At 36.6% G+C, this 13,032-nt stretch overlaps 1 protein-coding gene and 1 pseudogene across 8 annotated transcripts in view; one reads left to right on the top strand and one right to left on the bottom strand.

Moving 5' to 3' along the window:
• Erc1 (ELKS/RAB6-interacting/CAST family member 1) overlaps positions 1-13,032 on the bottom strand; it is a 532,578-nt gene that overhangs the window by 46,093 nt on the left and 473,453 nt on the right. The window lies entirely within an intron of this gene.
• Positions 12,738-12,962, top strand: LOC143397315 (small nuclear ribonucleoprotein G pseudogene; annotated as a pseudogene).

The raw sequence follows: 13,032 nt of genomic DNA, 5'->3' as shown, positions 1-13,032 counted from the left end.
CACCTGTTCCTTTGTGATATGACCCTTTTGTCCTGTTTGGGACAGAATGTTCCATAGAAGCACCCTTTGTGTGTCCCCTTCTCTCACTCTACCCTTGGGTAGGGCCTTCCTAGATATCAGTCAACCTGCTAACAGCAGACTTCATGAAGCTAGCCTCAACCACCTGAAACCTGACCCCTTGCCTCATTTGAATGGCTTCTCCTCAATAAAAGGGGTCAGCACGGTGGGTGCTCAATCTCTCTCTTTCTAAGGACCCTTAGAGTCAGAGAAGCCGTCACAGCACCCCCAAAGAAAAAGGTATTTCTGTCTCTTGTGTGGTTATTTCGTGCAGCCCGGTTCCCCATGATTGACCCCTGAGTGTTTTAGTTGCGAGCAATGCGGCAAAACCTTATTGTTAATATTGAGAATGTAGAAAGTTTAAGTAGCTTTAGATTGAGTTTGTACTTTGCTGGAGGGATACCATAGTTGACCTTTCATTAGGGGTAAGTCAATACATTTCTAACATTTCAGGAAAAATTAAAAGCTAGCCTAGCCTAGTTGAAGTTAGACAGGAAACTCCAGAGCTCCAAATCTTAACCTCTACTTCATATCTATTTTTCATGTGTATCTGGTTGGCTCCCACAAATAAATTTTATAGAGTGTGATCATTTTACATTTATCTTCCAAAGCAAAAATAAAAATTTATGACAAAACAAACACTCCCCCAGAATATTAGTTACCTATACTATAAACATTTACTAAGTACTTAGATCATTAGTTCTATATAAGCAGGACCTTTCCTTAGCATCCTTATAGAGGACTATTACTACTACCACCTGGTTAATTAATGAAGAATGAAATTTTGGGATCAGGGAATCACTAGGGCTTAATAATTTCATTTCCTTTTATCTGTACACACAGGCAACAAGAGGAACTCAGTTACCATTAGGAATTTAAGCCCAAGGGTCACTTGGATCACTAAGATGAATAAATATTCAACAGAAATCTTACTGCCTGCAGAAAAATATATGGTTCTAAAAGTAAAAAGTCTCTTCAAAGATTTCAGATTTTTAAAGTTTTTAATGGTTTGTTAAAGTGCATTATGAAAACTGCAAAAGACTACAGATTCTGAAAAATGAAGAAATGTAGGACTCATAACAAGTACCATTTCCTCTTAGTTTTACAGCTCAGAAAGGTGTTGCCAATTTTCCTTTAAGGATGCATTACCACTCCAGCAAAAAACAAAATGAAACAAAATAAGACATTCTCTATTTCTTGATCCAGATATATAGAGAAAAAATTCTGTCCCCAAAATTTTAAGGAGATAGGAAGCAGGGCTTAGAAAAAAATGAATCTTATCCATAGTACATGTAAGAAGACAAGAATTGGTATCAACATACTTTATATACAACCAGAAATATGAAAAATTGTGCTGTATATGTATAATAAGAATTGTAATGCATTCTGCTGTCATTTATTTTTTTAAAAAATCAATAAAAAAGAATTATAATGCATCCGGCTGTCATTTATTTTTTAAAAAATCAATTAAAAAATGAATCTTGCATTCTACATCTTAGAGCTGTTAATTTCACTCTATTCAATTTTTACTCTAGTTAAATATATCCAACCTTATACATTATAGTAAATGTTACCCACATTAAATCTAAGGATGTGCTTAGAGCAGAATGCTGGGGGGCAAGCCTAGTAGTGGGGGAAGGAAATTTGCTGAGCACATTTATATCATCTACTCAAGATTTGTAGAGGATGTTAAGGCTGCAGGTAATCTGAAATACTTGCTTTAATATATTGAAACTTGTAACAAATGAAAATAAAATCATTCACCAACAGGTAGGTTAACACATGTACAGATGAAGATGGCACAGATAAATGGGACATTAAGTGGAGAGAATGCCCCATGAGGCACAGTAGCTGCTATAAGCTAACCAAGCAAGGGCACACACATGTGCTCTGAAGGGATGGCCAGATGAGAAATGAGTAAGAAAACAAAAAACTAAAAAATCTAGAAAACCCTCCATTCTGCTGTATTCAGAAATAGCAGGAGTAGAAATGTGTTCCAAATTCTTCTTCCTTGCTGTTAAAAGTTAATAAAGACGAGGAAACATCTTCAGTTCAGTTCTTGGCTTGCAGCTTTCTCTCCACCATAAATCACTTATTGTGTTTTAGTGAAAAATGGATGGAGGAGTTAAAATATTAGCATGTATATATGTTCTATAAAGTTGTCCCTGCTGTAAAGTTCCAGGGCTATATGCTGACAAGTGAAAAATGAGGGGAAAAAATCTAAGCATGGGGAAAAAATAAGGCAAATGAGAAAAAGAGCCTCACTTTTTTTTTTTTTTTTTTTTTAATCAGGCAAGCCAAGTGAAGACTGGTGCTGGGCTTAAAAGGAAAAATGAGTTAGGCAGTTAGCCACAGGCACTATAAGTGGTTTTTAGCTCCTTCATGCCTGTGCATACATTCTAGTGCCTAGACTGGTAACTTGTGCTCCATTTTGACCCTTTGAGGTCTTGTGCTCAATGCATCCGTTATAATTGTTTGCTGCAGTTGAGCACAACAGCGCTTCTTGGTGTTATTATACATGGGTGCTAGACAGATGGATCTGAGACACTGCAACATGCTTGTTGCCTGCTGAGAAAAGCGCACTAACAACCTTATCACAACATTTCATTTTCTTTCTTCTCTAATGTACAAATGCATTTGGAGTGGAGGGAATATGAAAGTGAAGTTGCTCAGAGTAAACAAAAGGAATCTCCCTACCTTGACAGTAACTCAGTAAACAAGTATGCAATATAACAGGACGTGAATCTAGATTATGAAGAATACATCCATTGGTTCCTTCTCATAGTCTATAGGACTACAAAGAACAGCCAAGTATAATTATCTATAAACTATGAGATTTGATAGTTTATTTGTGCAAAGCCTCCCAGACAGAGGTGAGTCTCTGGAGGACACTCATTTCTATGAATATCACTTATTTCATGGTAAGGTTAAGGGTGTGCATATGTGCATGCATGTGTACACACAGGAGTTGGAAGAGTAGACAGAGACAGTTTGCCATTAGTCATGTTATTATTTCAATGCTAGCATCAAATAAAAAATAGACTATGCAGATATTTAGAAGTTTACTGCTGAATGCTTGTAGGCTGTGGCCATTGTGGATATCACTCTGTGTCTGAAACCTTTGGCAGACAGGGTTCCTCATTTAACAGTGCTTAACAAGAACTTAACCAAAGAGGGTATTGTGGAAGGGGAAGAGAGTTTAGTTACCACCTGGAATCCAGGGGATGATATAAATGTATCTGTAGTTGTACATAAATATCAGAAATAAGGATTTTTCTTTTTGGAGCAAGACAAATTACATACAAGAATTTCATCAGTTAATACTAAAGTTGAACAAAGCCAGGAAATGAACTGTGATGTGTCAGAAATGTTTGTGGTTTGGTGTTTAAGATGCCTATGTGAATGCTTGAACTGGCAAGAGGGTGTGAGACAAGATGAGAAAAAAGATCTGAGCAAAATGGACCCCAGCCAGTATGTTGGGTTTCAGTGCCACAAGAACTCTGTATATCTGAGAGGATGAGGAGATGTTCTTAATATTATGAGACAGCACTTCCAGGACTGAAACCAGTCCCAGGACAGGAGGCACAAAAGGTGTCACCCTAACTTCTTCCTCTCATTACCATTAACTGAAATGAAGTGAGACAGAAGCTAATTTCAGGAAAGCCACAGGTATACCCCTCCCACTTCCAATCCAGCAGTTTTGCTTTGTTTCAACGTACTATTATTCTCTAACTTTCCCCTGATGATTCATCTCTCTCCTTCTGACCTGCTCACAGAGGAATCTTTATTTCTTCGCCATGATAGATCCCCCCTCCGCACCCCCCTCAAAGAAAATCCCATACATCTGAGAAGCTAAGAGAGATCTTGGCTGCCCTGACAGAGTTGTCCTTTCTGGATTTACGTCTGCTGCAGTCAATCAGGAAATCATATTTAAAGAGCAAATACTTTCTGAAAATTTTATATGCCGTGAACAAATCCCATGGATTAACGATTTCCAGACATCACCCCTTTCACCTTGGGAGTAATCCAGTCTCGGGGTGGAAAAAAAGATTTGGGAAAAACAAGAATTAGAAACTGACTCTTCTCTATCAACTTTCTTTATTTGAGAATGAATCATTCATGTAGTCACTCAATTGATCTGTCTCTTAAAATTTTTAAATTGTTTAGCATAACACAAATACTGATGGACATTACCATTTCAAGTTACTAGCCTTTGATACTTAAAAAATTTATTATTTGAGCATATGTCAAAAGAAGCTCAGAAGACTAAACACCAGAAATCCTACAAATTTTGGCTGATGTTATGTATTTTAAAGTGAACAGCCAGGGAATTAAAGATTAAATAACCTGGAATATGATCATCCTTATTATTTTCAGCTATGGGTACCCTTGTCCTGTTATACATGGTCCCCCTTTTGGAAGAAGAGCCCATGTGCCCTGATTCTCTCTACCCCAAATACGGCTCACTAAGTGTTGTCTGAAGATCAGTTCTGAAGTGCAATGGCAAGAGTGGTATGGTTTATTGAAATGTATGAGACAGAACGGGCAAAAAGAACAAACTCCACCAAATGACAGAGTTCACAGATCCTCAGAGGGAAAGGGCAGCATAACAGCAAATGAAAAAATGGGGAATAGGCAAGCTATGTGGAAGAGTTCAAAGAACCAGAAATGGGGATGTACCCAGACTGAAGTGTGTGCAGCTATGATCAAACAGAGTAACAAAGAGAAAACTAGGTTCCTAGTTTAGGAGTAAAGTGACTTGATACTAAAAAAGAAAAAGAAACAGAAACATCTTAAGTTTGTATAAAATCTTAAAGGGCAGAGACCAAGTTTTTGTACAGAGTACCTAACATATTATGAGTGTTTACAAAATAGGAAATAGAATGAAAGAATAAACTAAACATCAACTCTAGAGGTCAAAGAAAAGAGACTAGAGAATGCAGGAACAACTTTTCCCCACCATGTTAAGCTCTCTTGCTACAGTAGCAGCTTTTTCCTGATTTTCCTCCCAAGAAGTATACTTTTGCATCAAAGACTAACTGGAGGACTTGTTGTCTGCCTGCTCTAAGCAATCTGCCCAAATATATGTAACATAATTCTGAGGGACTCTTCATTCAGTTGCCTCCTAGGCTTCAGCAGCTATAATCTTGCTACCATTGACAGAAAATAACCTTTTTTTTAGGTTATCCACCAGAAGCAAAGCCTCTGCCCTCTTGTTCATTTAAGTAGTAAGAGATCATGCCACTGGGTCTCATAAACTTGTCATTTGTCTATCTAATGAACCATCCATACCTCATATCCTAGATATGCAGCATATCAAAGAATATTGTAAAGCCATTCTGAGGTTGATACCTTCTGAGTTTGGTGCTGTACATTTGATGTATCTGAAGTTTCCAGCATCTCCTGATTCTCATAACATGTTCTGTCTCAATGATCATATACTTCTGTACACTATGTGTTATTTAAAACACACATGTGTGTGCACACACACAGGAATGTGGCCTGATTTGCTAGCATCAGGCTCTCCTGAGCTGGAACTCTTGCATCCTGGCATCTCTTGGAATAATGACAACATGCACCGTCCAAGAAGGCACAGCTGATTGTCTGGCTCCTTGTCCTTTCCTGCTCTCATGTCAGTCACTTCTTTCATAAAATTCTGTTTTAGCCTGGAATTAAATTAAGTTAGGTGATGCTTTGTGTCTTATGATCTTGACAAAGAACTACTTCTATTTGAATATTCTTCTGGAAACAGCTGCTGTTGGTGTTTCAGTATCTTATAGCCCTATATTTAATACATTTAATGTAGTCTCCATTCTTTAGAGCCAGGGAAGGCTGTGTGGATGCTGTGAATATGGCCAGAAACATGACCCATTCAAACACCAGCCAGAAGCATGCAAACCCTTGGCTGGTGACATCATGTTAATCACTGGGTATCCAGTTTCAGAGACTGTGGTTAAATTTTTTTTTCTTTTTTTTTTTTTAACCCAGAGGCTGCCCTTAACCAGAGAAAGATCTGTATCCCTTACAGAAATCTTATGCATAAGCTATGAAATCTTATGCACTCTGTGAAGCAGTACAGAACTCTTGAGGAACATAATGCAGTGGTTAAAAGCACAGGCTTTGGAGACAGACTGTCTGGCTTGATTCTAGGGTCTATTAAAATCTAGCTAGGAGACCTAGAACAAGATGCTCTGGTAACGTGTACCTTAAAGAGTTGTCATAACCAAATGCCTGTCATAGAGAAAGCTTCTTTAATAATCATTGCTCTTTTCATGCATCTGTTTCACCATCTTTAAAATGGGTATAAAAAGGCCTAAGCTTATGAAGACTTGAGTACATGCAATAACTCTACCTGTTATGCTGACCCTCAGGACATTTTAACCTCACTGTTTGTGTGTGGCCTCACCAAGTAAGGTATATGAAGTGTTGAGCACAAAGAATTAGAGAATACAAGAGACCAGGAGTTGGTAAATCACAATCCATGGACCAAAGACTATTTTTGTATAGTCCATGAACTAGAAAGGGCTTTTACATTTTGAAATGGCTGAAAGAAAAAAGAATTATATTTTGTGATATACAGAAATTACATGAAAATAAAATTTCAGTGTTTATATAAAATGTTATTAGATCATAGCCATGGCTCATGTGTTTACCTCTTGTCTATGGCTGTTTTCATACTATAACAAAGGAGCTGAATATATTGCCAGAGAGGAAATGTTAGTGGAGCATAAAACATTTACTATCTGGACCTTTAAAATATTTTTGCTAATCCCTGCAACAGACCAATCCCTGCAATAGATTGATCCCAGACAACAATTCGAAACTGTAATTTTAAAGAGGAAATTCTTAAAAGAATATTACTAATATCAATAATATTAACACAAACTAAAACATTGGTTAAATGGAAGTTTGTTTGGCAAAAGGCATTGAAAGAAAATTAATAGTTGTAAAAAGATATAATTAATAAAATTTCATGGACAGGAAAATTTTGTCAGTGTTAGGGAATCATTGCCTGATGATTCCCAATGATTCCCACCTTGACCAATTACAGAATATGCAGGCTTTGTTTCATTGCTTTTACCTAAATAGTTACTGTGTGCAAGTTAACTTTCTGAACTGTAACTGGGTTTTTAGTTTGCCCTATTTCCTTCTTTCCTTCCTCTCCCTTTCCCCTCTTTCTTTTTGCAGTATTAGGCATTGCGCCAGGGGGCAGTTTAACACTGAGCTATGCCCCAGCCCGGTTTTTATTTTTTATTTTGAGAGAGTCTTGCCAAGTTGTCCGAGGCTTATGATCCTCCTGCCTCTGCCTCCCAAGCTACTGAGATTATAGGTGTGTACCACCCCAGCTATTCTCTAAATCATGAAAGACTAAAAACAATTTGGGACATTCTTTGAAGAATCATATCTTCTTGATAATGAATATATTCCCATTTCTCCCATGCTTCCTTCATTGCACCCACTTAGCCCTTAGCATCACTCTCCAGGATAATGCAGGATGCTCATAACTGTTCTTCCTGTTTCTAGCATTTCCCCTTCTGTCCTTCCTCTACAGACTGAGGAGGCAGTTCACTGGCTGCTGAATGCACTAGACTTAGAGCTTACTTCTTCCTCTCTGACATCCTATGATGATTTAAACATAAGCCTACAGATTATTTCACATTCCTCCCTTCAAAAAGTGGCACATATGCTCCTCTGCTCCATTAAATGTGAGACAGTTTTAGTGACTCACTTCTAAAAAATAGAGCATAGTAGAAGTAACTTTTGATTCTCTTGTCATAAGAGGCAGTGTAGCTTTCTCCTTGCTCTGATCTCTTGGGTCACTCATTTTGGGTCACCGTGTCATAAAGACACTCTAGCAACCCTACGGAGAATTTCACATGGGGAGGAACTGAAGGTTCTTGCTAAAACCCAGAATGAATTACGAGTAAACTAAGCATCTTGGAATTGAATGCTTCCCCAGTCAAAGTTTTGGATAAATTCAGTATGAAATGACATCTTGACTACAACCCCAGGAGAGCCCTATGGATCCAGTCAAGCTGCTCCTGAATTCTTCATCTCTAGAAACCACTGAGATAATAAATGTTTAGTATTGTTTTATGTTGCCAAGTTTTGGTGTAATGTTATGTGGCAATGGATAATTATTATATATCTTAAGCGTTATCTATAGTGAACTACCAGGAGTACAGTCAAATTTGTCATGTTGTTTGTGTTTCTATGTTCTTGTCGAAAGTTTTATCTGCCTGACAAATCCCTAATGATCCAAGAGTCAGCTCAAGTGACATCTCCCCTGTGAGTCTTTGAGTCTTAAAGTCTCATGGCTTTTCCCATTGCATCTTAGACAAATTTCTCTGCTGAAGAAAATTTGTTATTTGGCATTTGCTTCATGGTCTTTAATTTTTTTCCCCCCAGGTATGTGGTGCAGTGGAGGCATATAGAAGATAGCTAATAAATATTTTTGAATTAATTTTGTTTTCTTATTTTAGTCAGTTTTAAAGCCAACTAAAAGCTCTAAAGCACATTTATGGAATTAGTCTATGTGAACTTGAGGACCCAGATGTAAATAATATGGGAGTGTGGAGAATGTGTTTTTCAGTTTGTGAAAACATGAAGTCAGGGACATCCTGGATCAATTTCTGGAAGATTTAACAATATGAATACTAAATTTTAAAATAATGATACACTAACAAAACAACAGTATGACCAAATTTAAGATGTTTTCATTTGACATCCAGGGTGCCAAAAGCAAAATATGAGTAACTTATTTCATATTCACATGAAAAGGAACCCAGAAAACCTAAGACTTTTCTGTGCTTGCCAAATCCTCCTCATGTAAAAATTTTGTGATTCGAGTCTTAAAATTTAAGAAGGAACAGTGTTATATACATGTTCAGTGTGTGTGCATACACACACACACACACACACACACACACACACGTTCTGTTTGACTATTTTTTGATGAAGTGAAATGAAGTTTTGCTAACAAGTGTTTTGCCTTAAAAACCTGAATTTTCACCAAAAAGAACAAGCCATCTGTTTTGAATATTTTATAGACTAAGCCTCTATTTGTGCATGGCTTTGATCTGCTGGCATTATGGGAACCCAGTGATACAGTCCAGCTATACCTCAATCAACTGTACTCATTTAATTTACCCCAGAAATGCTGACTGCCAGACCCAGCTGGAAACTTTAGCCTCGTCATTCTAGCATCAGGAAGAAGGAAGACACATCAAGGGAGAACAGCTCTTTTGTTTTGGTTGATGATGCAGTTTTGTGTCCAAGAAAATATTCCTTTAACCTAAAACAGATAGTAATCCTAAAATCAGACTGTATAGAAAATAAATTAGTGGGGAGTCGAGGACAAGTTAATGAAAGTAGTACCACAAAATTCCACTATAACAAGGCTATTGTTTTATAGATAGGCAGATAAAATGGGAGTCAAAGCATCACTATAAAATAAAAATGTGGTATGATAGCTGTTAGGCCTATCTTCCAAAGATGGTATTAAAAAGGGGGTCTCACCATGTTAACTGAGGGGGCTAATTAATGAACCTAATGATATAATGTTCTAGAAGGCGCAGCTGACTGAATATTGACTGGTGTCAGATTACAGGATAACTTGTTAAGGTGCAGGGAAAAACTAAACCAATTAAAATAGCTATTACTACTATATAAACATGTAAATAAAATGCATGTGACTTTTCCTCAGGGTAAACTCTAACTTTTTAAAAAAATTTAGGACTGAGGCTGTAACTAAGTGGTAGAGTGCTTGCTAACATGTTCAAGGTGGTCCATTCCCTAGCACCACAAATAAAACAAACAACCCCCCGCCCTGAATTTTAAAATATTTTGGTGATGTTAGAGATCATCAAACTCTAGATGTTGCACATGGGAGACAAATGCTCTACCAGGAGCAACATTCTCAATCCTCACTGATATTTTTGTTCAATAAGTACTTGGGAGCTTTGCAAGGGGCCCCACATTTTCAGATGACTGTGGAAAAACAAGATGTGAAGAATTTTATTTTGCACAAAGTGCAGGAATATTTGGTTGTCCAAGAACAATGTCCAAATTACAAATAATAAATATCATAAACAGGAGGAGACAGCTCTTTCTCACTAGTCAAATCCTCATAATTGTTAAGATACAAACCCATGTATCTGAGAGCATATGTTCCAGAGATGCTTAAAAAACTCTTTAATTTTCAGTCTAAGAAATAAATCAAGTGAGTCACAGGACAATGTCACCTTAAATCACTCAACAGAAACCACAAAAATTCTGGATGTACCTGTGAAACATTATAAATGCTATCTTAAAAAAATACTGAATGGGGCTGTGGGTAAAGCTCAGCAGTAAAGTGTATGTTTAGTATTGCAAAACAATGACAACAATGAAATAAATATTAAGAGAAAAATTCGGGCTGGGGATATGGCTCAAGTGGTAGCGCACTCGCCTGGCATGCGGGGCACTGGGTTCGATCCTCAGCACCACATAAAAACAAAATAAAGATGTTGTGTCCACCGAAAACTAAAAAAATAAATATTAAAAAAAATTCTCTCTCTCTCTCTCTCTTAAAAAAAGAAAAAAATTCCCCATGCGAAATTACTTACAACTTCATGGGGCCTAACAGGTCTTTGTTTCTGACCTTGAAGTTCATATAGTTACCAAGCCTGGCAAGAATTACTTAAAACCAGTATTGAGGTAGACTGTAGCTCTTTTTTTTTTTTTTTCCTCCTGCTTCTTAGTATTGCTGAAAATTATCCTCATGTCATAAAACTCCAAAAGAAAAAAATTCGCTTGTCACCATGAGGTGCTTCTTAAGAGATAATTAGGTTGGACTCAATGTCTGGCTAATGTTATCATGCCTCTGGTAACTGGAGGATAGCTGTAGTGTTGTTCTGATAGGGAGCTTGATACCCAATCAGTGGCTCAGAAAAGAAGATTACTATCTTTTATGATTATCTTTCACTTAGAAAAAAATAATTACTAGAAATGTTGGTTTTGTATACAATTAAAAGAATGTTATAACAGGAGATTAAAAAATCTACAAACTAAACAGTGGCAGCAATGGATTTCATGAATATCTTAGGGTTGTATCACCACCACTACTAATATTGTCCTCATTGTCATTTGACTAAGCACTTCCTATTTGCCACTCAAAGGGCCATGAGCCCTGAATACATTATTACCTTCACAATAACCTTTGATGTAGGCTTTATTATTATCATTTAGCCAATGAGGAAACTGATGCTTAAGGAAGAGGCTTTGTGGGCTGGAGTTGTAGCTCAGCAGTAGAGCACTTGCCTAGCATGTGTGAGGTACTAGGTTCGATTCTCAGCACTGCATATAAATAAATGAATAAAATAAAGGTCCATCAACAACTAAAAAAATATTAAAAAAAAAAAAAAAGGAAGAGGTTCCGTGATTTGTGGGAAGTTGCATAGATACAGAGCTAGATTCAAATTAGGTCTACAGGGAAGCACACTCCTTAAAAATAAAATAAAATACATGTGACTAAAGGCCAAAAAAGGCCATAAAAATAATATAAGTGCCTGTAAAGGAAACTAAAAGAAGTATATATATATTTTGAGTTTCATAGGTGAGATATAACATTATACTAAAAAGAGTAAAAACTTGAGATTTCATCATTGTATATATCCAGATTATGACAATATCATGTAAAAAACAGTAACAATTCACTAAAAATGTTAACTGAGATTGAATCAAGATGATGGCATTTTTTTTTCTTTTCTATTTTACAAGTGAAGTGGTTGGTGTTGGCTAACTTCAATCCAACTTTCTTATATGGAAGTTTTGATAGGCAGCAAGACACTGAATTCTCACATAAAAAAAGTCCCCACAGAATTCTGCAGAAAGAGTTTGTGTTTGTCATTTCTGACAGAGAGGGGGGGATGATAAATTTAGGAGATATGGTGGGGCTATTCCTTTCCTGTTATTGTAATGAAAAAATAGACCTGGGTGTACCATTCTCTCAGTGACCTCCCAGTTATGGGAGACTCTGGCTAGAATTTAAGAGAAAAGGTGGGTGACTATTTGCAGATGATATGATTCTATATTTTAGAAGATCAAAAAATGTCACAAAGAGACTGTGAAAACTAATGAATTCAGCAAAGTAGCAGGTTACAAAATCAACATACAAAAATCAATAGCTTTCTTACATACCAACAATGAATCTTGTGAAAAAAAAATCAGGAAAACAAGTCCATTCAAAATAGCCTCAAAAATAACAAAAACAAACAAAAAACAAATCTAAGAATAAATCTAACTAAGGAAGGTGAAAGACCTCTACAATGAAAATGATAGGATACTGAAGAAAGAAATTGAAGAAGATCTCAGAAGATGAAAAGACCTCTCATGTTCATGGATAGGCAGAATCAACATTGGTAAAATGGCCACACTATCAAAAGTAATATATAGATTCAGTGAAATCGCCATCAAAATAACAACAACATTCATCACAGAACTAGAAAAAAAATTCCTAAAGTTAATTTGGAAGAATAAAAGAATATAGCCAAAGCAATTCTAAGCCAAAAAAGTGAGGCTGGAGGTACCATAATACATGACTTCAAACTACACTACAGAGCTATAGCAACAAAAATTGCAGGATAAAGGAGGCTGCTAATTCTGTTTCAAAGCATCTCTGAGCCTGCCAAGTAGAAAACATGAGCAAAGCTCACCCTCCTGAGCTGAAAAAAATTTACGGACAAGAAGTTATCATTGAAATTAAATGGTGGCAGACAAGTCCAATGAATATTGCAGGGATTTACCCCTTTATGAATATTATGATAGATGAATGTGAGAAAATGGGAACTAGTGGACAATAGAACAATATTGGAATGGTAGTAATAGCAGGAAATAGTATCATCATGTTAGAAGCCTTTGAATAAGTATAAATAATGGTTGTTCAGCAGAGAAATCTGTGTCCCTTCTCCAGAGAACCTGTTTAACTATGACATA

This window comes from Callospermophilus lateralis, chromosome 4, assembly GCF_048772815.1.
Source record: "Callospermophilus lateralis isolate mCalLat2 chromosome 4, mCalLat2.hap1, whole genome shotgun sequence".
NCBI classification, from domain to species: Eukaryota; Metazoa; Chordata; class Mammalia; order Rodentia; family Sciuridae; genus Callospermophilus; species Callospermophilus lateralis.
The sequence above is the reverse complement of the archived record's forward strand: the minus strand, read 5'-3'. Positions and strand labels throughout refer to the sequence as shown.